This window comes from Xenopus laevis, chromosome 5L (genome assembly GCF_017654675.1).
Source record: "Xenopus laevis strain J_2021 chromosome 5L, Xenopus_laevis_v10.1, whole genome shotgun sequence".
NCBI lineage: Eukaryota > Metazoa > Chordata > Amphibia > Anura > Pipidae > Xenopus > Xenopus laevis.
Window position 1 is genome coordinate 89,883,059 of NC_054379.1, and position 27,632 is coordinate 89,910,690.

Here is a 27,632-nt window from a genome sequence, read left to right on the forward strand (position 1 = left end):
CAGTAGATGAACACTTAACATGCAAGAGCAAGGCTTGTTTATGCATGCAGATAGGCACATCTGCAAAGATCTATTTCACATGCAATGTGAGTCACGTAATCAGGCACTGCATAATGGAAATGGAAAATGGAGGTAAAAAAAAAAAAGTACGTAGGTCCAAAGGAAGTCTATAATAATGCCAACTGTGCAGCTTACCAGTATTCCATAAATGTTGCACATTACTAAGAGAGTTAATGGAGAGACATAGGTTTGTATAAAATAGCCTCCAAGCTGTATTTCAGTACTGTGGATGCTGAAAAAAGTAATCTTGGGAGCACTTATTATAAGATGCATAATAACAAAAGCTATGCAGAAAGCACAGAATTTGTATAAGACTGGACCCTGCAAAGTTTTAGCTGCTTCTTTGCAAGACAAAAAAAACAGAGTATGATGTTGTTATCCAAAGTCAAAACCAACATAACTAAGTGACAGCAGGTCTACTGACCATTTTATAAAGGGTAGCAAAGGTAAGCGTGTAATACGTTGCTTGTAATAGGTACAAGAGATTTACTAGATACACATGATTCAGCTAAAAGGAAAAATATGGAACATATAAAAGACAACAGTCTATAACATTCTAAAAAACAAAAGCTAGGTATAGTAAAAATCTTACAAAGTTAAGGAATCAATCTGTGCTTTTTTGTAGACGGGGGGGGGGATTAATGCCAGATTTTGAAGCTGAACATGGTTTTCTTTTTTTTTTTTATTTATTTAAACCATGCCAAAAATCCGGGAATGTCACAAATGCTCACATTAAAAATTATAGCATCATTTTAAAAATGGGCCACCTTAACCTGTGTTATGGTCAGTAGTTGTTTGTAACTTGTATGTCTGATATTCATGCTTAATACATATGTTATTTATTTATGTTGTTGTTGTTGTTAATAATTATTATAATAATTATGATGATAATAAAAGAAAGAAGTAATTAATAAGCAGTAATAGTAGTTTTACGCTGCCAAAATAGGCTCAAGTAGCAGTCTGTATTTCAGGACCTTGGACAGAGGAGGGATCTAGGACCCTGTAGAACTCGCTGCTTGGGCACAACATAAAACCCGCCCATAAGGCTGTACAGATAGAGAATCTGTTAGAAAACAGACTTTGGCAGACAAATACTGAAGCGCTCACTGATTCCAGGGTTAGTCGTGCTGACTGTGTGTGAGTGTGTTGATCTTCTGCAGAAAACTCCCATTCTCCAGGTTGTTGTGCCTGTGCTCTGGCCGCTGTACAGAACTATCCCAGTTCCCAGTTAGGGGCAGCAGTTCAGAACCACGTTTGGTGGACAGCTCCCAGCGCAGAACTGTTGAAGCTACAAGGCAAGTTGATCAGAGAGAGAGATCTGCTTTCCGCAGAATCCTGTGTCCGACAGATTGTATCCCGAGGAGCAGAGTAAGACGGTGGCATGTGAGCAGGGGTAAGGTATCTTGTTAGTGCATGTGACACAGTGCAGCACAAACATAAACTTGGGATCAGATTTATTTTACACCAGCAACCTGTTTATCTCTCTTAGGTGTATTATATAATATTGGGGTATAAGTGTCAAGTTTTAGATCAGAGATTATTGCAGCAACATCTTAATAGGTTTGTAAAACAGCTACTACACTCCCTCTATTGTTGCTAGACACCTGCTTATTACATAAAAGATTATTTCCTTTCTTTGACTGATGCATTTCATGCTGCTAATATCTATTGACATGGTAACGGGAAACATATTGGGAACACTTGCTGGGCAGATACTGCATGTTGATCTAGTTTACCGATCACAATGTGTTAAAACAGATAATTTATCCGCCAACATTATTTCAGTAATGTGTTGTCTGACCATATTTCACAATAACAGGAAAGTTTCAAGTGGAAATTCTTAATACAAGTTTATGTTAAGCTTGGAAAAGCAAGCATACTCTGTGGGGAGGTGAGGCTTTTGTTAAAGATTGTGCAGCAAATGGATCCCTTTCAGCCCAACCTCCATGTTCTACATGCAGATCTTTAAATTTAAATCTCACCATGTTGATTCCACCATTGTAAAAAATTAACGCTTCCATAACAATGCTGATGTCACAGGGGGAGTTTGTCCTTCTTCAAAAAAAAAAAATATCTTTTACATCTCTATTTTCTTGCCTGTTTCCTCATAAGCCCACAAGTGTCATGTAAAAGCACTAACCCTTAACTAAATTCAGAAAAGAGTAAACATGATTGTTTGTTTTATGCGCATTATGGTCAGTGCTAAAGTGAACTCATGTTTTAAACTGGCATGAAACGGCTTTTCGTATATTTAAAACTCTTGGGACCTGCAGAGAAAAAACAGATTTGAATGCAAGATAAGGTGCTGTTCAAGCATGTTGGCTGCTTCATTCAACAGTCTTGGAGCAATATAGTTTGCCCTCAACTTGTTTCCCACATCTTGATTGATTATCAGTATAAAACTGTTGAATACGGGTGGTCTCATAAGGTGGTGGTACTGTCACTGGACAATTCAGCTCCCTGTTCCTTTGTAACTATAGAAGAAATCCATCTGCCCACCACAAATACAATACACCACAAATTGTATCAGCAAGAAATGCACTATATTGAAGTCACTACCTGAGTGTGAGGTGAACAGCCCTTGAAAGCGTTGTTTAAACCAAGCTGTTCATTTGTAACATATGCTGGCAGTTTTGATAAGAATTGACGTGTTTATCAATGGGTTTCAATTCAGTCAAAGCGTTTTATACACATTTTACAAATTAACTGAATTTCCTTATCTGTGTTTTCACTGAGCTTGTGAAAACAGGGGGGGGGAGATGTGTTCTGCATCCTAATACAGGATAATATATAATGTCTCTTGTCTAGTAGAGTTTAAAAATAAACAAAGCATAAATCCTTCAGTGTGCCATTAAACTCCCATTGCAGAAGGAATTATTATTAATCATTCCAGGATGCAGGGTTTAGGTCTGTGATTGCCTTCTCCCAGTTCTCTGATGTCATGGTAAAGAATGACCTTTATCTGTGTATTCTTCTTTTATTAAACATAAAAGTAAGAGATTGAGCTACGTTAAGCTGTAAAGCAATTGCCAACATGCATATTCATTATTGTTTTGTTCAATTAACATATCCAGGTGAGAATTCTCTGATGAATCCCTTATATTAGGTTTCTTGATGGTAAACATTATAAATGATTCCTTTGAAGCTTGCAGTGCTGGAGGACATTTTTGGTCCTGCTATGCAGCACTTAAAAATGTATTATTTAACTGGGTTTTGCTACCTTTGTTAGTTAATGAATTTCCTAATTACATAAAGAAAGCATCAAAATCTTTTCTCAAAGGGCATTAACCAGACTTTGATGTCAGTGGGCAGTGATTCCTTACAGTGCTTCTGATCTCAGGCAAAAAAAGGGGGCTTCATGCATCTCAGCAGGAGATCTGCTTGGGGCTGTGGTGATGATTATCATTTTAGCTGGTGGTATAATAGGCAGCCATACACACTGTTATAAATGAATACATCTTTTTTTGTTAATCTACACTCACAATAAACCCCACCCTTAGACACCACTGGGGTCTCACAAAACATATGACTGTAAACATTGCCCTTTCTTGAACCAAAATGATTGGAAATGCAAACGTGCAAGATTGTTTTGTGCATGCACACCTTTGCTTAAGATTTACCTGAGAGTTTCCATATGTGCAATTCACCAGTGCGGATGAGTGCATTTACATGTATATACATATGAGCTAATTTATGTGTGTGATTGTTATGTGCATGAATATGAATGTATATGCATTAATATATATGGAATATATGTATTCATATATATGTCCCATTTTTATTTGTGCTGTGTACCTGAAATTAGTTTGCAAAGGGCATTCTGCAAATTCTGCTTTGCTGCAATCTGCATTGATACTAAACATAAATGTGAATAATTTATATAGTGCTGTCAATTGAGAGAATGTTAAAAAAATAAAGCCGACATAAAAGTCTCCTATTGGTATTTTGTTTAGCCTCTCAGTGTGTGCTTTAATATGCCTGATATCAAACGACTAGTTGAAACTAGTATACTGGATATACAGTTCATGGTTATTAAGTGCTAGATGGACAGTTCCACAGGGAGGGTAAAACAAACTCCTGTTTAATGCTGATGAATGTGACAATGTGCTCTATACAGTAAGTGACCTAAACAGAATGGGTCGCAGCTGGATACAGCAGCTGGATATACATTAACAAATAAATGTGTTTTGTCAAACAAATGAAAGACTAATGACTTAAAAGCCCTCTGTGATTTTGCCTGCAGCCTTCCTCTGTTGGGGAATAAAACCCCAAGAATCTTTAGTTGTAGTTCACAGGTTTAACATCAGAGACATTATCAGGGACTCCATAAAATGGTTTTGGATTGCATGGGCTGCTACGTTAAAGATATATATATATATATATATATATATATATATATATATATATATATATATATATATATATATATATATATATATATGAAAAATATTCATACAATGCAGAATGGTGCTTTAATTCCCAGCACCCCCTGACAGTTCACCTGGGAGTTATAGTTCTACATCAGTAAGAGCTCCGGGGTCTCCATGCATTTTTGTTTTGCCACGCTCTCTATTAACTCTATTGAGTGCAAATTGACTATCATCCGCTTCTTAGTAATTACAACAAAGCAGCAGGCTGTTGTTTGAATAAAAGTGTTTGTTTTCTTCTTTGCATGCAGTGTATTCAGATGATTAGATAATTGAAATATACTGCCGCAGTGGCCAACCATTGCATCCTACAGTATTCAAGGAAACACAACAGAAAGTGACATAAGCATTTATTTGCTTGTAACAGTGTTAGTGCAAAGTCATTGGTAGTGGGGGTTAACATCTAAACAATAGATAGTCTAGTGTCGCAAGGGAAATGGAAGTAATTCAGTATACATTTATGATAAGTATTCTGTATTCTTTAGGATGCCATTGTGTAAACCAAGGTTGTTATACTAAGGCAAAAAGTATCCATGCATCTAAAAAATCCAGTATTTTCTAAATAAAAGCAGTATATATATATATATATATATATATATTCAGTATATAATTGCCCTTAATATTTCCAGTGCTGGTTAATGTAATGAACATTTGAATAACAACTTAGGGACTTTCAACACGACTTTGGAAATATAATAGTGTATTAAAGCATATAACATAATGTCATTAAATCATATGGAAACATCAGAAATAAAATGTATTATCGAAGGCCTAGCAATAGTTGTCTTGCTTTCTTCTTATATGATCGATGATCAATGATAGATACATGTGATTGTGTACCCAATACAATTGGAAATGTTACTAAGGTATGGACCCCCTTTCCTATAACAGTAAACATGACTGAACATTGATTATTATTCAGTATGTTCCATCTCAGAGTATTGTATTACTGTTATTGCACAGAGCCTTGAATATGAAACTACAGCGAGGGAGCCACCGGTGCTCCAACTCTGCACTTATGACTTTTAGAGGACTAGGCTTTTCATATAATACATTACAATGATTTTAGCATGCATTTGGCAAGTCACATCTATATGATGTCCGTATCTGTTTCAGAGATATTCAACCTGTTACTCTCAAGACGTTTGCTCAGGGACAGATCAAAAATCGGAGGTGGGAGCAGAGTGAGGAACACTTCTGGGATATATATAGATATATATATATCAGAGGAACAAGAAAGTCATCCACATGACCTTTAAAAAAGTGCACTATATTCTAAGGGTTGAGGGCACAAACATACCTTTAAAAATGCAACTAGTCTAGCAAATCTTGTGTTAAGAAATTGTATTTGTTTACGTTGAATTACATAATTAAGTATAGTTGGGGTAAAAAAATACAAATATCCTTAAGGTTCTTTCATTCATGTCTCGTTTCAACATTACTGACCCACATTAGAAAAAATAATATATAAAACAGAACACAAAGTATTAAGAGCTTACCTATGGGGGTGCCAGTATAGGCAGTAATAGCTGCAGCCCTGTTATATTTCCATTTGGGTTCTTGCTACTTGAGAATTTTCAGGTTTCATGATTAAACTGCAAATATGCAGGAAAGGGATGTGTATAGTGCACAATAAGCATGAAAAAAGAAAAAAAACATATCCATATTTCAAATGCGTGCATCTTTATATTAATCCCATTGAAAAGGTCAGACTACTGTGTAAAAACATGCATTTTCTGATTAAAGAAAACAGTATTTATCCCCAAAATATACATTGTTTTACTATATCACAACATATTGTTAGGATGTTACAAGCTTATCCAGCTGTACTGGATGTCATTTATTTGTCTTTTAATGCTCAAGTAAGAATGAACATCCATCAGAATATTCTGATCTATAGCTGTTATGTTGTTTTTTCTTAAAACTGTTCTAAATGTATCTGTTCCGCTTTATATGCATTTCCTTTTGTCATTTGCCAGCATGTATTGGACCAATAGGGCGTGAACCACAATGTCAAGCTAAAACTTGTCATCGGAGTAGGCTAACAAATTTATGCATGCAAGTTATATTTCCCATAATACTGTGTATTCTGAAGCAGCCACAAAAAACGCGTTCTTGGTGGTGCCACAGCATAACATATATTGGCCCAACAATAAGTAGACACATGCTAAAAAACTGTCAGAGTCAGCAAGTTCAAAACTGCTTTCATATTAGTGCTGAACTACAACTACTCATCCAGATTGGAAAGCTGTTTCAACAATTCTTTTCTAATTTACTTTTCTTTATCACTATTTTCATGAAAGGATGTCTCTTAAAATGGCAGTATGTCAGTTGTCTGGCGTGCTTTCAAGAATATTCTGACACCAAAGGTTCTGAATACTGCCCCTCAGAATGGCCAAGACCATGGGTGGTTGTACTCCAATCAGCTGTGCTGTATAAGAGAGGGTTTATGGCCAAATCAGTAATAATCACAAGCAGTGAAGAAAGAATTCCTGGAGTAGGATGCCTTAGTGATAGCTAAAAGTCACATGGTATTACATCACACAGCATCAGTCAGTTGGTATTGCTGGAGTAGGTCATACAAAGAGAGCCAAGGGAAAATTAATGAACAGTTGAATTAGCAGCCATAAATGATAATTATAGAGGAAAACAGAGTTTATCATGGGGTTTTAAGGAAACATTCTGCTCAATTTTATTTGTAAAACAGAGAATGCTTGAGCAAATAACGCCATATTTAGTTGTACCTGATCAGACAGACTAACCGCTAGAGCTTGTATCTCAAGTACCTTGAGTAAAACTGCCTTTTTTTTAAGTGGTGTTTAAACTTTACAAACTATATCTCAATCTGACTGAACCACAATATGAAACGCATAAATCTGTAATTAACACAACTAACTTTTAAATCACCCTGTTCCTATAGAAGCAGACCACGTTTTTGTTGTCTTGTGTCTAATTTGTTGGGAACTAATCCATGCAAATTCCACTGTAGACATGAAGATTGCTAATTAAAAATCACAACAGGTCCATTCCTGCCTGATTATTTTTCCATACAGGGGATTAGGTCTCTAAAACCGAAACATGTTTGGAGTTTGGCTTGAATGATGATTTCAGTCATATCAGATGGAAACAGAAACAAGACTATTAGAGGCCTATTTATCAAAATTTGTAATTTGTGAGGTTTTTTTCTACTTAGAATAAACTCACAATGTTTAAAAACTCAAAAGTTTGCTCATTTATGAAATAATCTGAATGCAAAACATTTGATTGAATACAATAAAAAAATTGAATACCTCAAATTTAATAGGCTTAAAGTTTATAGGCTTAAAAAACTCTAATAGTTTACAAGCTCAAAAGAACTCGCCAGCTTTTAGATACAAAGTTCTATGTTCTAGTTATTTGTTCTTAATAAATATCTAACATTCAAGTTTTTGAAAATATAACTCGATTTTGTGAGTTTTTGTGCAAAAAAAAAATTGAATCATGGCAAAAATTCATATCCGAACTTTGATAAATCACTCCCTTAATGTAGTCTAAAAGGTTGGAAATTGTTGGAAAAAGCATATTAATGAAAAAAAAAATAACATGTAGAAAAGAACAGAAAGAAAGAGGGAAACATTTTGAATCCATATTTTCTATGATCCCCAAGAAATATTCCTTTAGAATAGAATATCTAAATAGCTGCACCAAGCTTTTGCCTACAGCAAAGAGTACTGAGCAATCTTTTACATTTGGATTTTTTCTTACTGTATTGGTTAATATTTCTCTTCCCTTACCATTTTGCCATCATTGATGGTGGATGGCACCCAACCAGATTGTTCTTTATTTGACTCTTAAAGCATTTTTAAAAAGGATTTTTGATGAGATGAAAGGTTTGTTTGTTTAACAAAATGTTCTTTGGCCATTTTAATTTTGCATATTGTTTTGAAAAGCGTTTGAAAAGAATCAGTGACATGGTCCCTGCGGATAATGCCACGACAATGCCTATGGGAAGTCTTCAGAGTACACATTGTGGGTATAAGTTATCTTGCTATTATAAAGAATGAAATAATGGCTGTGATATGAATTTTTAATTCCATGTGATGTTCAGGGTACATTTGATATTCAAAAAGCCTCTGTTTTTTTTTTTTTGCATGAGAAATGTATTTATGCATAAGCAATAGTTCATTTATATTCATTGCATTATTATATTTATAAGTTGTATAAGCCAACAGCATTTAGGATATGGTATAAATGTACACAGCATGAAACACATATATAAATAAACACAATGTGCTAATGTTTTTCAAACCATTACTGTTGTTTCGGTTTGCAATCCATTCATTCTGCTTGCTGGGCAACGGTGAACTCTTATTGAGATAGAATGTAGGGAACCAATAAAGGCAGAAAACAGCATTACACATTTATGATGGTGCTTTATTGTATAGGTCATGATCCTTACCTCTTGCACCACCCCTGTGAGTTGTTTTACATGTCAACACATGTAAACATACGAGTCCTGTAGTATATAGTCTTAATTGTCTTACATTAGAAACAATGCAATACATATATTAAATTAATAATTAAATTAATTAATTTACTTATGTATTGTATTATCTACAGTATAGATTGCATTCTCAAAATCCAGTTCAGACATTCTGTATTTGGGACCTGATACACAGAATGTCTGAACAGGATTTTGTGAATGCAATCTATACTGTACATAATGCAATTTATGTGTAAATTAATATACAGGTATGGGATCTGTTATCCAGATTGCTCCGAACCTGGGGTTTCCCACATAACAGATCTTTCTGTAATTTGGATTTGGATAAACCCAATAGAATTGTTTTGCCTCCATCAAGGAATCCCGCACTTGTACCATTTATTGGACCTGATTGGACCTGACATCATAATAAGGGTTTATTTATAAAACTGTTAAAAAATAGTTATCAAATACATCACTGTCTGATCACGAAGCAATGGCATGTTTAAAACAGCCAATATGTCAAATGTGTATTCAAACAGTTTTTTCTTGACATTTGATTTTTTCCCATTTACAGGTTATGCCATAAAAATAGCAGTGTAAAATAACAGTATTAAACATGATAACATGAGCTCTATAACATAACCTCTATGCATTCTCTTTTTGGTACATGGTATCTAATGACTTTGGTTTGTTATGGTCAAAATTCATAATTGGTATAGTATTGTAGCTACACTGATGTTAATTCATCCCATGCTAACAGTATGAATACATGTCCAGTGCATGATCAATGTAATTTTAAAGCTATTTAAAAACATCATCAGTATGGACATTATCAAAAGCTTATGAAGTTAGCTGTGTCCACAAAACACATTATCTATTTTTTTCATGTCATCCATGACTGCTTATCCTGATACTGCATGTTTATTTTCTCAGAACCTCAATTATCACCTTATCACCTACACACATACAAGACTGCACCCTTTTTCTGGAATTTTCATCCATGTTCTATTAGTCTTTGAACCAATCTTTAAATCTTTTACTGATCTCTTAAATCATATATCTATAGGAGGCTAGCTCTTCTTTCTCTTCTGCATGATAGGCTATAAACTGATGCCTCCTGACTCCTGATCTTACACAGCCCCATGCCCTGTGCCTTATAATCTTTCCTTCATTAGATTGTAAGCTCTAAGGAGCATTGCCCTATTTATCTCTTGTCATCTGTCAAAATTCCAGTCTGGAGAGAATGGTGTCATGATTTTAGAACAATCACCAAGATAGTATTCCTGCTAATTGCTTCACTGGCTTGTCTTCTATCTGGCACAACTCAAGATAATATTCATTGAACTGGAAATAGTATATGAAATGACTTACCTTCACTTGGGAATCCTGTTAACTTAGAAATAGATAAGCAAACATTATACTCTCTTAGACTCTCCTGCTTAAAATAACAATGTCTTTATATAAGTGGGTAAATTTAGTATTCTGAATTGATATATTTATCCAAAATGTTAGGTTATAATTCTTCTCTTACTATTATTCACATCATTTTGCTTTAGATGCTTGTAACTTGAGCTTAACTCCACAAACTTGGGAATACTAGGAAGACCTGACTAAAAGACAGCATACAAACAGACTGTTTCTACATACAGTACTTTTCTGATGTGTCTATGGAGAACTGCATGGATTATCTGTATGGTTTGTTGTTGTTGTTTTTGTCAATAGCCCTCAAGTGATATCTCAATTAATACCAGGTCACATAATATTCTATTCCTTTTAAAGATTCACAAACTGGAAGGCATTCAGGCAATAGGAATAAAAGGTGCTGTACATTCAATACATCAGTATCATTTAATAAATCAGTATCAAAGGGCTTAAAAACTCTTGATGACACTTTTTCTGTCAGGGAAGTCACTTGGGTGAACTATTGGGGAAAGTACAGTCTACCCAAAAGCCTTAACATTTGGGTTTCTTTACTAATGACCATCACATGGTTACTGACCCCCAATTAACTTCTTGGTGGAGCTAAACTTAGTGATGCAAAAACAACCTTTTAGTTTTGGACAATGTCTGTTTGGGCCCACTAGAGAACCTGATATGAAGGAGCCACTCCTACAAATATCAGATATAGTGCTACATGGATATTGTGCAAACCTATGAGAACAATAAGATATGACTGATGGATATACTGTATTTCTAGGCTAGAGCCAAGCACAAGATATTATTGTGTTCTCACAGACTGATGTGACCCTCACGCTTTTCCAGTAGTTCATTTAGTGCTTTTCTCCCTCAACCAATGTGGTAAAGGGCCAAAAGAAACATTTCCTCCCTGAACAGAGTTTTACAAAATCAAATAATCATGTGGTACATAAGTCACAGGGACACAGGTACTATTTAGCAGATAAACTACAAAAATACTACACAACATATAAGGATAGATAGCATTTTCAAAATCCATCACGGATTGGTTTACAAACCTCTGTAAATCTTCTATAGTGACTGTTAATTTTATTGTCTCCTTGTGATGATTAACTCTGAACAATGAATGTTTTGTTTACAATGTATACCATGGATACTATGAATTGACAAGAAAAGCTAGTTCTTTATTGGTATTATTATAAATGTGTCCACACACTGAATAATAGGAGTAATAAACGCATTGTTAAATACAGTAACATACAGCTCATTCCTAATCCTTGCCTTTTCAAATTGAACTTATTAGGCACACTAATTTCCTTCAACCAATAAGTGATGTCTCAATGCAACAGCTAAATGAATTGGTTTCATAAAACCTTAGGTCTAAACTGTGAAGAGTGAAATAACATTTTTCCTTCTTTAACTGACACTTATTCAGGTACAGTGTAAATTAATCTGGTAAAGATCAGGCAAAATAAATGTATAGGTGGGAATTAATTTATTTTAAAATCATTGTCAACATTGATTCTGTTAATGCTAGACAATCAAAAGAACAGAGTAGTGTATTCCATGTTGGTACATTAGATAGGAGATTACTCCACAGACTTAACCTTTGTAAGCAGTGAAAGTTATGGTTGCCACCTGGTCAGTAAAAAGGAATTTTTGTCTAGAAAAGGTAGCAAACCCTAGTAAAAGAGTCCAGAGACACATGTATTTAGCAATAAAATGTATCAACTTCAGGATAGTTACTGCAATTCATTCCTAATAGGCTCCTAGGTATTAATAACATTTGGACAGTCAATATTTGATAATTTTTTGATCATCTTCTGTTATTTTATTTCATGCCAGTAGAACTGTGGGCGATATGAAGGGCATACAAGTAAAAATTGCCTACATTTACAGTAGTCTAGAATTCAGGGGGAAAATTTGCAAATTGTGCCTTTTATTTTATACATCTCATGTTATTAAATGAGCCCTATGATCTTGAGTTATATTCCTTTCTTTTCTTAATTTAATTAGTTTATTTCATCAATTAATACAGTGATATAGTTCCCCAAAACGAATAACATGTAACCACATTAATTATACATTGTATTTTGTGTCTCGTATTTCTGCAAATGTTTTTTTGTATGCAGCAGGTCTTAAGGCTGTCGTCATGCCTTCCACAGATCATTAAAAAGGTATTAATTCAGAATTCTTCTGCCAAGCACTAATGCATTCCTATTTATTGAACTGATAAATAACCTTAAACTTATGAACTGAAAAGGGATAAAACACTCAGAGTACATATGTTCTACTGCAGAGCTGTACAGGAAAAAAAATGTATACTGGTTTTTCAAAGATCGCCAAATATTCAAATATTGTATACTTTCTGCTATTACTGTTGTTCAAGGCAGTACAAATGGGAAGAATATATATAAAGCCATTTCTTTATAAATACATATCCATTACATACATTTTTTCTTAGTCTAGTCATTCATTTTCTCTAGTTTATAAACACAAATTGAAAAAATAATAATATGACCAGAAAGATTGTTTGTGTGTTGTGGCAGAGAGTGAGAAAAAGAAAGATATTTTACTTTTTGAAAATGTATGTAATTGAATTGAGCAGATGTACTTATCCCTTATATCCATATCTATGCGATATTGATCTTTTTCAGATGCAGAAGTTATAAATATAAACCCCTGACCTCTAGGTGCCTCTGATAATCCATGAATATATCTCCTGGGTTTTCAGCTGCAGGAGCTTCTATTGATGAAAAACAGCCCATTAGCCATCAGTTGTCTTCAGCTACTGTCTCCAAAAGCTAAAAGGAAATTACTCATAAATATTATCTTAGAAGTACCAATGGCTCTTAAAGGACAAAAATAATAGTACATTGCCATATAAAGTAAAAAGGAAAATATAATTTCATTTTTGTATAAAAGTTAAGCAAAAGATGTTAAAAAGATCATCATAAAAATGTGAAGAAATAAAGCATTTTTTAATAAAATCACTACATTTCAGGGGTTAAAAAGCAATTGGACAATAGACTCAATGGCTATTTCATGAGCAGGTGTGGGCAATTCCTTCATTATATCATTATCAATGAAGCAGATAAAAGGCCTGGAGTTGATTTGAGGGGGGGGTGCTTGTATTTGGAAGATTTTGCTGTGAACAGACAACATGCGGTCAAAGAAGCTCTCCATGCAGGTGAAACAATCCTTAAGCTGCAAAAAGAGAAAAAACCCATCTGAGAAATTGCTACAATATTAGGAGTGGCAAAATCGACAAAACCTAAATTTCCAGAGAAAGAAAGAATGCACTGGTGAACTCAGCAATGCAAAAAGACCTGGACGTCTATGGAAGACAACAGTGGTGGATGATCGCAGAATCATTTCCATGGTGAAGAGAAACCACTTCACAACAGCCAAACAAGTTAACAACACTCTCCAGGAGGTAGGTGTATCGATATCCAAGTCTACCATAAAGAGAAGACTGCATGAAAGTGAATACAGAGGGTACACTGCAAGGTGGAAGCCACTCATTAGCTTCAAGAATAGAAAGGCTGGATTGGACTTTGCTAAAACACATCTAAAAAGCCAGCACAGTTCTGGAAAAAACATTCTTTGGAAACCAAGATCAACCTCTACCAAGAATGATGGCAAGAAAAAAGTATGGAGAAGGGGTGGAACAGCTCATGATCCAAAACATACCACATCATCTGTAAAACATGGCGGAGGCAGAGTGATGGTTGGGCGTGCATGGCTGCCAGTGGCACTGGGACACTAGTGTTTATCCATGATGTGACACAGGACAGAAGCAGCCAAATGAATTCTGAGGTGTTCAGAGACACTGTCTGTTCAAATCCAGCTAAATGCAGTCAAATTGATTGGGAGGCGTTTCATAATACAGATGGACAATGACCCAAAACATACAGCCAAAGCAACCCAGGAGATTATTAAAGCAAAGAAGTGGAATATTCTTAAATGACCAAGTCAGTCACCTGATCTGAACCCAATTGAGCATGCATTTCACTTGTTGAACACTAAACTTCGGACAGAAAGGCCCACAAACAAACAGCAACTGAAAGCCAGTGTAGTAAAGGCCTGGCAGAGCATTGAAAAGGAGGAAACCCAGAATCTGGTGATGTCTATGAGACTTCAGGCTGTCATTGCCAGCAAAGGGTTTTCAACCAAGTATTAGAAATGAAGTTCAACTGCATCTGAGTTGTTTCATTTAAAATTCGTTGTGGTAATGTACAGAACCAAAATTAGAAAAAAGTTGCCTCTGTCCAAATATTTATGGACCTAACTGTCATGTGTGTGTTTAAATGCATTAATATGTTGGAGCTACAACATTACAATGCTCTGCTAAGGGGAAATGAATGATGAACCTTGCCCTATTTTGCATGTGTGGTGGCTAACAAAACAAAAAATTTAGTATGGTGGTGGATTTATATTTCATGCTATGTTGACTTTTAAGCAGGCACATACAGTATTCCTGTCTCCTACTGTTGGAATTCTAAAATCCATGGGCCCATCAGTCATTTGCTTAGATGCAAATCTTTTATATAAATATGCAATTATCATATATTCAATTGATCTTCGCTTGTTGGGATTTACATGTAATAATTATATACTGGTCTCTTGTGAAAAATCATTTCATATAGTTTATATAATATGGAAATTATATTACTCTATGCATCTTAAGGGGAAAGTAATATTATTAAGGAAACAATTTACCTTTTCACTGAAGGGAGATGCATGTTTTGCTGACTTCACATAAGTAATTATATTATTCATAGGTCAATCACCATTTAATTGTCTTAATCAAGTACTTTTTTTTAACACCCGCAGTCAATAAAGGCATACCCCATGTTTCCATGTATCAAATTAATAAGAAATTAAGTAGTCACTATTTATAATTTCACCGTTTAGACTTTTAAAAATGCATCCTTTTTCGGTGATATGTAATTCTTCTCCCCACCAATGTGCTAGCCTTTGGCAACATTTGTTCCTGAAATAAACTCTTTTCTTCTACCGAATGCGGTTGCAGTTCAACAGATTTTTTATCCATCTTTAACGAGAACAATCCCTCTTTGCTGACAACTTCTGTTTAACTTCTCGAGTTATATATATAAAATTACTGACATCAGTTTTCTCTTCTAAATGGAGGGGGCCTATCCAAGGGCATATACAATTGTAAAATTGATCTTTGCTGCATACACAGATAATCCACCAAGATATGTAAATTCTATTTTGTTAAGTTGTTGTATAGTGAGATATACCTGTGTAATTGTTTGAAAATGCTGCATGCTAAAGCATTCCTACATAACTAGAGAAACCTAAAAGCACTCACAGACAACCAAAAACTAAATGATTCTTGATTCTTTTATGCAAAGGTTTTTCCCTAAAATTTAACAAGTCTTGAATGTATCTCATGCTGGGTTGGAGAAGCCTGGAATTAAGAAATTTTCCCTGCAAAGTTAATCATTGTGTTACATTTGTTCATTGCTACTCTCATGTCAAATGTATGATACCGTGCAACTCCGACTCAAAAAGTGGTGATATGACAAGTGACTAACACCGCAAACCGAGTATAAACACTAACAATGCTAAGGCGTTCATAATGTAACAACAAATGGATAATGCACGGTTCTTGAAATGTCACCTCTGCTACATGTATGTATTTTATTTTATTTCTGAAAACAATAAAACAGTTGTATAAAAAAAATCATTGTGTTACACATTTCATAGAAAAACAACCCTTAAAAAGTAAAGTATTTGAAATTACAAGAATGTGTGTTGAATTAACTAATGATTGTGGGACTTGAGATGAGGATGGGGTGAAACACATTACTAAAGTAAGAGTGGAAGCAAAGGACAGAGACTAGAGGAACATGCTACTGTATTTATCCTTTCATTTAACAAAAATAAAGCAGTGTAAATACCAACAGTAGACATGTGTTTTGTGTATGTTATTTCTATTCATCATATTCTGCTGGTATTAATAGAGTATCTTCATATGAAAAATAGGGTTACACTGTATTTTCATTTCCCAGTGAGACAGAGGATTCCTCTGTCTATGAATTTGTCAGGAAAGATTGGCTTTTGGGATGTTTACCAGAAAAAAGCGAATATTTAAAAAATGTCTGTGATTTTCTGATTCCCAGACCATATAATTCAACAAAGAAAAATGTGTAAATTTTGCTAAAATGAAAAACAATTTGTAAAAGGTAAAAGGTTTAAAAAATAAATATATATATATATATATATATATATATATATATATATATATATTATATATATATATATATATATTATATATATAGCGTTGGGACTGTAGGAGGACTAGCAGGATAAATATATATTATATATATTTATCCTGCTATTCCTCCTACAGTCCCAACGCTATCCACTGTAGTAGTAATTAGTAGTGATTATTTACAGGATGTTCTTGGTATAATAGCTTAATGATAGAAATAGCTAATCACAGTCTAGGTACTGTAATTTTGCTTGCAGGAGTAGGTTGAATCATGAAGAGTACACACAGTATAAATAATGTTTTCATCTAAATCACCCTGGCACACAATGGTCTAACATTCCCAGAGGTAATCAGGCACATACATTATGCCAAGTGGCTCATTAGTAGTTTCCTTACATAGATATAATACTTAGAATGGATGTGGAATCACTTCAACTAAATCCATAATAAGGCAATCAGCGAAGGAATTGCACTTCTATTTTACAGGCATATCCACTGAGAAGGGTATTTTCAAGGGAAAGGGAAGGAAACCTCTATTCTTCCTCCAGTATCAAGAGGATCACCTCTTGCTTGCTATTTACTTGATTCTTCAGTGCTCACTTATGTGTTGATAAAGTAGCATAGCCTACTTCCGAATAAAGAAAATAAACATCTGTTCCATTTTATTAAATAAGTTTAATCCAGCTGTATGTCAAACTCTCATGTACACATAATTGTAGACAATGCATACTGCCAACAAGTGACCCCTCAATAACTTTAATATCAAGTAATGCTTAAAATGCAGGTCCTTAATGCATGTCAAGTTACAATTACTGTATGTAAGTTAGAATACTTGTGCCTTGGAGAGCCTCTTTGATACTAACATTGGCACTATTATGAGGCTAATCAAAATGAGAATTTATGACAAGAGCATATATTGTTTTTTTCTGGGTTCTTGAAGAAAAATATATAGACTTATGTTAATCTTTACCTAGAAACATATTTATCTGAATATTTATTTAATAAAATATGTTATGTCTGCTGTACCTCTTGGCGCACTGAAAAAGTACTCCCTATTGCCAATCACTTCTGAATGAACTTTTACTTAAAAGCTTTAAAAGCATTTTAGAGAGAAACAGGAAAGCTGAAATAGTATGGTTAGAGCACTCGGGCCATCAGCAGGCCCGGATTTCAGTCATGCGCCCCCTGAGGCCGCTTCAGGGTCCTAGCGTCTGACAAATTCTCGCGCAATCCCCTGCTCCCCACAGGAATGTGCTCTTAGAAAGTGGCTGGGAGGCATGCCGCCCCTAGGCTGGGTATTTGTGGTCTTGCAACAAATCCAGGCCTGCCCATCAGATTTGTCTAGACTTATGCTGTGCTGTCTACATAGTTTCCCACTGAAAAAAAATATTTATCTAAATGGTACCAGTAAAAACCATGGCATGCAACTGTTTCAGGACATTTCCAGATATATTTTCCTCTTATTAAATTATTACAAGGAACTCTCTGGTCTAGTAGATCCAAAATGTTGTGCACTGGATACTACTCCTCCACAGTGAGCCGCAGTAAGCAGCGTGGCTTTGGCCTGACTGTTTATGTTAATGACTACCCTTGTTCTGTTTTCCTATACTTAATGAAAACACATTTCATTGGGCATTCATGTCAGATTTTTGGATTTTTTTTACTAAAGCTCTTCCAAACTTCCAATACCTTCTCCAGCATCAGCTGCCCTACTTACAGTACCTGCTCCAGAGCTGGTTTATCATCAGTATCTGGCCTCCAGGCCTGAGGACCTATCTCCCCTGGCCTCTGGACCTGAGGACCTGCTCGCCATGGTCTCTGGGCCTAACTTAATGACTACAGTCTGTAGTTGGCCACCTAATTTAAAAAAAAATATTTCCTGATTTTTATATTTCCCAAAAGGCAATTTTGAGAGTAGTCTCAGGAACTTCCTAGTCTAGTGCTATCTGGTGTGTACTGGCCACTACTCTATATTGAGCCACAGGAGGCAGTGTCGTTTTGGCCTTGTAGCATATTTCAGTGGCTTTCTTCTGACTCTGTAGATACATGAAGCTGTTGGGATCCAGCTGCAGGCAACTGGTCAATTAATTGTATATTAAAACCTACACCATCCTTTACCATTAGCTGGATCACTGAGCTTTTTGCTGTCACTAAACTTCCTTGGTGAGTTTCTGTCCTTAATTCCTATCCTGAGATCCTATAAGTCTATTCGTCCCCTTGTTCCATGATATTCTGACTGTCTGTTTTTTTTACCCAATGGCCTATAATTTGAATTTTCATTTTTGTGCTCCTGCCCTGGCCTGTAGTAGAACTTTGTTTGCCTTACTGCCTGCCAAGACCAATTCCTGTTCTTAGACTTTGTTTGCCAGACACCTGCATATCCTTGATCTGCCTTTGTCGTTGTTTTAATAATAAATCATTTTGGTTGTAACTTCACATAGCTTACAGTGTTCAAGTTGCAACTGGTCCTTTCAACCAGTTTAGCTAACTTTTCTGAGAGAAAAGCATCCAGGGCAGGCAATCCTGTTATTTTAACTTGACAATTATAAAATGCGGATAACATATAGCTTTATAGAAACTACAACTAAACTTTATTTAGCTACTAGGATGGGAAAAAAGAGAAAGACTTTGATACCCGAGTGTAAAACTTTGGAGTGAAATATTTTCAACAAAGCTCAACCTACACAAATACTTTGAGAACATGGCAGCAACCCAAGAAGGGGCAAGAACTGATAGTCTAGGAGTGATAAGCAAATTTAGTGCTTTGGTATGTAGTCTTCAAAATTTGGAAGAAGTTTAATTGCCATGTTTTAATACAAGAAAAAAGACACACTCCAGCTCAAAGTATGAGTAGATAAATAGATTTGCCCAGGTGACTCAGGAGTACAATACCCTGAGCCCACCTCTTGAACAGGAATTCCATTACTGTAAACAAAGAATTATCTATACAAAAAACAAAACTCTATAGAAATGTCAAGCCATACAAATCAGCTTATGTCAAAGACAGAATTTGAACCTAATGGTTGTTAAGTGTTCAATAAATAGATCCATTTAACTTCTGCCTGCAGTAATCTTTCATGATTATCACGTCCTCTCTAGCATGGTGAAACACTTTCCACTGCTTGCATCTGTAAATAATTGCTATTGCAATATCAGTTAAAGTGTTGCTAATGTGCTCCATTCTGTTCACCTGGTTAGTGCAGATTTCGCACAGGTAACAAATCTCCCCATGTGTCATTGTCCTTATTGTCATTCTCCTGCTTCAAACCTAATCTAATCTAATTCTAAAGAAAGGATCTGCGCTACAGTATTATAGTTTATCTAGCATGGAGTGACAGCAATGCTGAAAGGATGGGTTCTGTGATAATGGAGCATATTACAATTTTCAAGAATTCTAGTAGTTCTTCTGCTGTTGGTTTGTGCTTTACGCCAATATTGTAGCTAGAATAAGAATTTTGTAGCTTCTCAATTCCTAGTTTGTTCATCTTGCCAACCATGTGACAGATTTTACAACCTGTTAATAATTATTAACATTTGCAGTGGCAGTGTTTGACAAATTATCATTATTTTGAATTTTGGCTCAGGAGAGACTGCTTAGCTTATGAATTATATATATTTAACTTCAGCAAATAGGTAGTATAAGGAATTAGGCCCACTGTACAAAATAGGAATTTTATAGTGAAAAAAAGTACCCTCTCTTGTAAATTATAAGCATATTATAAGTTACCGATCAGTTTCATGACCATAAAAAATACGAGGCTGAAGGCCATGGAATTCCGAGGTTACTTCTAATGTCCTCACATTTTGCAACTGAGGGTACTTTATTTATTATAATACACAAATTTCAGTGAGTCATGTGACAGAAATGACATCAGAACTCACTGTTTATAACTGATGACATCAGAACTCACCGTTTATAACTGATGACATCAGAACTCACTGTTTATAAGAATATCATTTACAAGATATTCAAAGCTTTTGTGTATTATATGGGTATAACTTAAAGTCAATTTCTCAAGTTGTTTTAAATCCCCTGAATACACGGCAGGGTATCCCTATTCAGAGACCATAGAAACAAAATGGCAGTGTACCCTATGGTGAAGATGTGACCAAACAGATTCAATATTTTGAGGGTATATACCTTCTCTTGTCAGGCAGCTTAACGGTGTAACAAAAACTAAGCTTAGCTAAGCTGAATGGTTGTGATCATGGTTGCAATGCAGGGATGAGTGTAGAGAGACTGTATATAATTAACGTAAAACCGTTTTTTTTAGCTTTTTAATAAGGCTTAGTAATACATCCGCCTTGAGTTAACACACTGTTGGCAAAAGGCTTGTTATTAGAGCATCCAGGGAGAAAGTCTGAGATACTTTTTGTTCTTGTAAGGCTGCCAATATTGACTGTCAAAAAGATGTTCAAGAAACGAAGAATCCCTATTCAATAAACCTGCAATGAATGTCAATGTAAGATGAGTGCCTTGAGCTCTTTATTTCCAAGGAAACACATAAGACTCTCTCATTGGTATGATGTGCTTTAATTACTGTACCTGAGCCAGCAGCAGGATTTTTCTGCTACTTTTAATTAAAGGTGTCAGATTGATATTTTTAACCAACTCATTCATGCTTTTGATCAACTGGGGGCAGTTGGATGGGAATGTAATACTGATATTGTCTCTGTAATAGATCTGAGCTTTGCTCTTCCATATTATGAGAGCTTTTGAATAGCATTCGGCATGCAAATTTTTTTTGGTTAGGGAAGACCCAATCTTTCATTATTCAAAAGAAGGACGTTTGCTCAGTTTCTCTGCATAGTTGATATCAATGAAGATAACAATGCATGATCATTTTTAAACAACAACACTTTGGCATTTTGAATCTACCTGAAACCAGAAATAGATCAGGAAATGACTTCTAATCCGTTTTCGATTGACGCAACAAACTTAAAGTGCAAATGATCCATACATAACCTATAGAGAAAGTGGCATTTGTGAGCAGAGTAAAATGTAATGATGTCCCTTGAGTAACAACAGATGGGCTTATTTCTCCAGTGTATCAGATACAGTAGGTAGGTATAACATGCCATGAGGACGACTGTTCAGTTTACAGCAGTTCAAGGTGGTCCCCATAGTGATACACGTGGAAAGTGCTACCGAAGACTGGGAAATTATAGCTTAGAAAGGTAACTCACAGTACGAAGAGAGGCAGGCATTAGGTGTTCCCTGCTGACAGATCAAGCATAAGTGCAGGCTTTAGAGATCTTCCTTCAGAGCACATACTGTCCTTTCAGTAATGCTGTCAAAATGACTAAGCCATGGATTGATCCAGCTGTGCCCACTAAGGGGAAACTCTGAAACAATTCTGCTCAGACACCTGTTTATTTTCTTTAATACTAAAGAAGTATTGTGTATACAAAAATGATTCAGCTGAAAAGCACACAGAAAACAGAAATATTGTTTTCCCAAGGAATTACAGGACACAGTGCCATCGCCCAACCTGTACCCTCAATTGGTATCCTGCTAGCAATCCACAAAATACTTTAAAAAACAAATTCAAATTCGTAAAATTTAAATGGTGTTCACAATTAGATGAAAACCCAAAAAACATTGGATATGCAGATTTCTTTCCTCAAAAATTAGGGAAATCCTCATACAGTATATCATTAGGGCTGCCATTACCTGCCAGCCTTTATAGGTTTAATATATATAAACTACAGTTTGCCATATTTTATACAATATTAGTAGTTGATTATTACAAATATAATACACAAGAGCCATGAATATCCTGTAAATGATATCCTCATAAATGGTGTTAAGTGATGTTGTCGGTTATAATCGGATCTTAGTGATGTAATTTCTGTCTCACTGAAACTTGTGTATTATAATAAATAAAGTACCCCCTGTTGCAAAATATGAGGATATTAGAAGTCACCTTGGAGTTCCATGACCTGCATAAAAACATTTAGCCTTCTACAATGTGTTTTTATATGGTCATAGAGCTCCTTGGTAATTTATAATATCCTTATATTTTACAATAGTACTTTATGCACTATATTATTTACACAATAATGCACACCTTAATACATTTTTTGATAACTTCATTTACAAATAGGAACATTTTAGATGAATCTAAAACTACAACGCAACCGAAAAGGCAGCATTTTAAGTATTTACCTAGTATACCCATAACTACTTGCCAACCAAGTATTCTTTGATTCATACGAAATATAAGTGTACAATTTCCAAAAAGGTGATTTTATCAATCCACATGAACGGAAAAATGTATTACAACCTCAATAAACTATATTTATTAAGCATTTATTTTCCATAAAATAGACAGTGATGTTTGAGGGCATAACCTATAGGGAAACAATTGCAAAATTGTAATATATGTTTCATCTTAAGGAATCATAACAACTTTTCTAAATGCAGTCAATTAAACATTCTGCAAACACAAACTGCTGTAAAATTGGTACTTTACCCATTTACCTTGCCAGATAAAGGGAGGCTTGTCCATCTGAAATCTTATTTCTTTAATCACATTCTGTGGCCAAATATTTCTTTCATTACACTGTAACAAAATATATTTTGTTCATTTTGCTTCAGTGTCCCACTCTCAGCAATCTGTCTCTCTTTATTCTCCCTTTATGTAACAGTCAGATTTTGATTGACAGCTCCAGTACATAATATGGTGTGTTCTCTGCCCCAGCCGCAAAGTTCCCTCCGGACCCTTGTCCTAACTGCATCCCCCTGCGGCCTCCCCACTTGTACCTTTTCTATTCCAGGGCCACACCTGGGTTCAGAAAAGGAGGTCGGGGCAGCGGCATTCCATGGATCCAGTATGGACTCTAAGGGCCCACAAGGTGTCCTGTCGGCCCAGTCCTACCCTGCTAGACAATGTTCAGTTCACTGCCAGTCAAAATCTGGCTCCAGCTCACGAAGAAAGAGAGACTGCTGAGAGGGGGATACTAAAAATTACATTGATTATTTCAGAAATGGTACATATTATTGATTATATTTACACATTTCATATCTCCAGTCCTATATTTAATGATTTCCATGATAGCTCACCTTTAACGTGTACAAGAACATTTCTTTTCTGTAAGCCTATGCATTGGAGCAGATTTATCAAGGGTTGAAGTGATTTCGAGGGAATTTTCGAAGTAAAAAACGTCAAATTTCGAAGTAATTTTTTGGATACTTCGACCATCGAATAGGATACTAGGATTTCGACTTCGAATTCGATTCAAAGTGAAATACTTTGAATATTCGACCTTAGTCTTAAAAGTGGAGGTTTAATATGAACAGCATAAGGATCCACACAATCTTTGTATTAAACAGGGTACAGCTCACTTTTTAGTGTATTGGTCATTATGCTACTAAAGATCATTTCCATGAACAGACTAACCTGAATATTTAAACAGTGCCTTTTTATAATAAGCAATGCCAGGTAGGCAGTCCTAGTTCCCACTATTTACACTATGATTATTATCAATATAGTATTAGATAATTACATGGTTATGGGTATTAAATGGTATACACTGGGGCTATACTAAGATAAGTAGTATTCACCTACAGTATATGTTTCTTCATTATCTTGAATAAGTTCTCAAAGGGTCAAATATCTCTAAATACCATAATTGTGTTTTCATTATGGTTGTTGGTACTGAGGACGGATGAAGATGAGTCCTTGGAGAGCGCTACCTCCTAGGAAATGTGTCAGTGTGTGTGTACATAGTTTAAATGCCGAGGTTCCCTTTGTGTAATTAAAGTAAAGGCATAGCCCATGGGACACTGTGAAAGAAATAAGAACCATTTATAACCTGCTTCAGCTTTTCTACTCATAAGTGAGAATTATAGACTGTTCCATAAAAAGGTGGCTTCTTACGTATATATACATACACACACACACAAACAATAGATCGATAGATAGGTCACAGACTATAATGAAACAATTGTTTATTGTATGCGGGCAGGACACAATAAATAATTGTTTAAGTTTAAGTCTATGTAATGTGCTCAATCTATAATGTGCAATTGTACCTAATTAACCTTTCAATTAAGACCTCTACCCTCAATGGATGAGGAGATTCATAACAGCAACTAGGCCTTTATATTATTACCATAATACTTTATTGTCAACTTTTGTAATAAAATGATTTCCGTTAAAGAACACTACACTTTAGTGGGAGCACAGATTATTTTTTATTGATCTGTAGACTTAAAGCAATATCAGATCATAAAATCCTGAAGGCAGAATAAAAGACTTCAGATTCATATGCTTTACTATAATTGCTTTATTTGGTGTGCAGAAATGTATTGTGTGGCAAAACATGTTTTCATTTTTTTCATAAAAATTCCAATAATTATCTTATTTGGAAGTGTTATTGAAGATCCTTTATGTTAACCAGTTAATGTTCATAACTCATTTATACAGTAAATTATAGTAGAGTATGTAGTAGTTTTGCATTTTTTTTAACTGCATATCCCAAGATTAATTGTGATTTGAAGCTGAACTACAACCATTTTATATTGAATAAAGACAACATTCTTCACTGGCAGAGTCAGACTGGAGCATTGGGGGCCCACCAGGGATGCAAATAAAAGGCCCTCCTGCAGTGCCCGAGGGTCCCCTCCCAGCGTCCAACTCCCTGGCCTGCGGCACGCAAAAAAATGGATCAGACACCTGTTTATTTTCTTTAATACTAAGGAAGTATTGTGTATACAAAAATGATTCAGCTGAAAAGCACACGGAAAACAGAAATACTGTTTTCCCAAGGAATTACAGGACACAGTGTCATTGCCCAACCCGTACCCTCAATTGGTATCCTGCTAGCAATCCACAAAATACTAAAAATGAATTCGAATTAGTAAAATTTAAATGGTGTTCTTGTTAAATATACACAGTTTGCCATATTTTATACAATATTAGTAGTGCATTATTAGTAGTGTGCATCATTTTCAAAAATGCAGTATTCGTATATAATACACAAGAGCCATGAATATCCTGTAAATGATATCCTCATAAATGGTGTTTAGTGATGTTGTCGGTTATAATCGGATCTTAGTGATATCATTTCTGACTCACTGAAACTTGTGCATTATAATAAATAAAGTCACCTTGGAGTTCCATGACCTGCATAAAAACATTCAGCCTTCGGCCTTGCGTTTTTATATGGTCATAGAACTCTGTGGTAATTATTACAATTTTATTTTACAATAGGGGTACTTTATTCACTATATAATTTACACTTACAATTTCAAACACTTGTTTTTATATGGTCATGAAACTCCTCGGTAACTAATAATATCTTTAGAATTTACAAGAGGGGGTACTTTATTCACTATATATTATTTACACTTACAATTTCAAAACCTTAATAAATTCTTTGATAACTTAATTTACAAATAGGAACATTTTAGATGAATCTAAAACGACAACGCATCCAAAAAGGCAGCATCTTTAGTATTTACCTAGTATACCCATAACTACTTGCCAACCAAGTATTCTTTGATTCATACGAAATGACTTTATGGTTGAAATATAAGTGTACAATTTACAAAAAGGTGTTTTTTATCAATCCACATAAAATGGACATCAAATAAAGCAATTATAGTAAAGCATTTGAATCTGAAGTCTTTTTAGAATTCTGCCTTCAGCATTTTATGATGTGATATTGCTTTAAGTCTACAGATCAATACAAATAATCTGTGCTCCAGTGCAGTGTTCTTTAACTGAAATCATTTTATTGCAAAAGTTGATAATTTATTATGGTAATAATATAAATGCCTAGCTGCTGTTATGAATCTCCTCATCCATTGAGGTAGTTAATTGAAAGGTTAATTAGGTACAATTGCACATCATAGATTGAGCACATTACATAGAGTTAAACTTAAACAATTATTTATTGTGTAGTGCCAGCATACAATAAACAATTGTTTCACTGGTATAACTGTGGCTAATATCTTGTATTGTTCATCCATGTGTGTTCATGTCACGTCAGATATAATGGTCTCCTCAGCTGTAAGTACCTTACATTATTATGCAGGTACAAGTACTGTATAGGAGAAATGCTTGGATAAGGGATCCCATACCTATATATGCATTATTTAACAGTACAAGTATGAGCCTATTACCTGGAATGCTTGGGAATTGGGGTTTTACACACAGGGTATTTTTCCTAAATGTGCACCACCCTGGTTTACGCCTACTCAAAACACTAAACATTAAATAATTCCCCAATAAGTTTTATATTAACTTATCTAATATCAAGTACAATATTGACTAGTTATTTCAGAGAAAATGAAAACCAGTAAAATAATGAGAATTTCTTTGTTTAAATAGTACTTTATGGTAATTAGGACTTGTCTAGTAAAGAATCTGGATAGATTCTGTACTAGATAGATGGATACATAGAAAGATAGACAAAGAGACATAGATAAATAGATAGATAGAAAGATATAGATAGATGATAGAGAGAGAGAGAGAGAGAGAGAGAGAGAGAGAGAGAGATGATAGATAGATAGATAGATAGATAGATAGATAGATAGATAGATAGATAGAATAGATAAATAGACAGATGGATAGATAGATAGATTCTCCATTATTGTTATCTGTTGAAGACATGATAGGAGTTGAGTGACGTCCTTTTACTTTATTAGGCGGTTCCCAAAGGGATGCGATTTCCAAGATTGGTTGCATCACAATTCAGATCATAGGGAAAAAAGTGTAATGAGGCTGAACCATCCAGCACATACTGTACCCTTGTACCTTGGCAGGCTACACCAAATCCAAACCCAAAACTAATGTATTCTCTGTGCTCTCCCCATATTGAATTAATATTCTCTTCTTGCCAGTAGCTTTTCATTTCATCTGCTTGTCTGACTGCTTGAAGACGGTATTACCCATAATAGTAGCCCTGACTTTGTGGCTCAAAGTCTATTCATTTTAATGTGCTTTTAATGTGTTGCTATATACCCTCTATCGTTTATAATTAAATACAGGTTCATGCACTGTGTTAATGA

At 35.0% G+C, this 27,632-nt stretch overlaps 1 protein-coding gene across 1 annotated transcript in view; it reads left to right on the top strand.

Moving 5' to 3' along the window:
• Positions 1-1,131: 1,131 nt before the first annotated feature.
• cnr1.L (cannabinoid receptor 1 (brain) L homeolog) overlaps positions 1,132-27,632 on the top strand; it is a 39,753-nt gene continuing 13,252 nt past the window's right edge. Inside the window, exon 1 of the mRNA XM_018263401.2 lies at positions 1,132-1,453. The gene's annotated coding sequence lies outside the window, so the exon portion shown is untranslated. The remainder of the gene's footprint in view (positions 1,454-27,632) is intronic.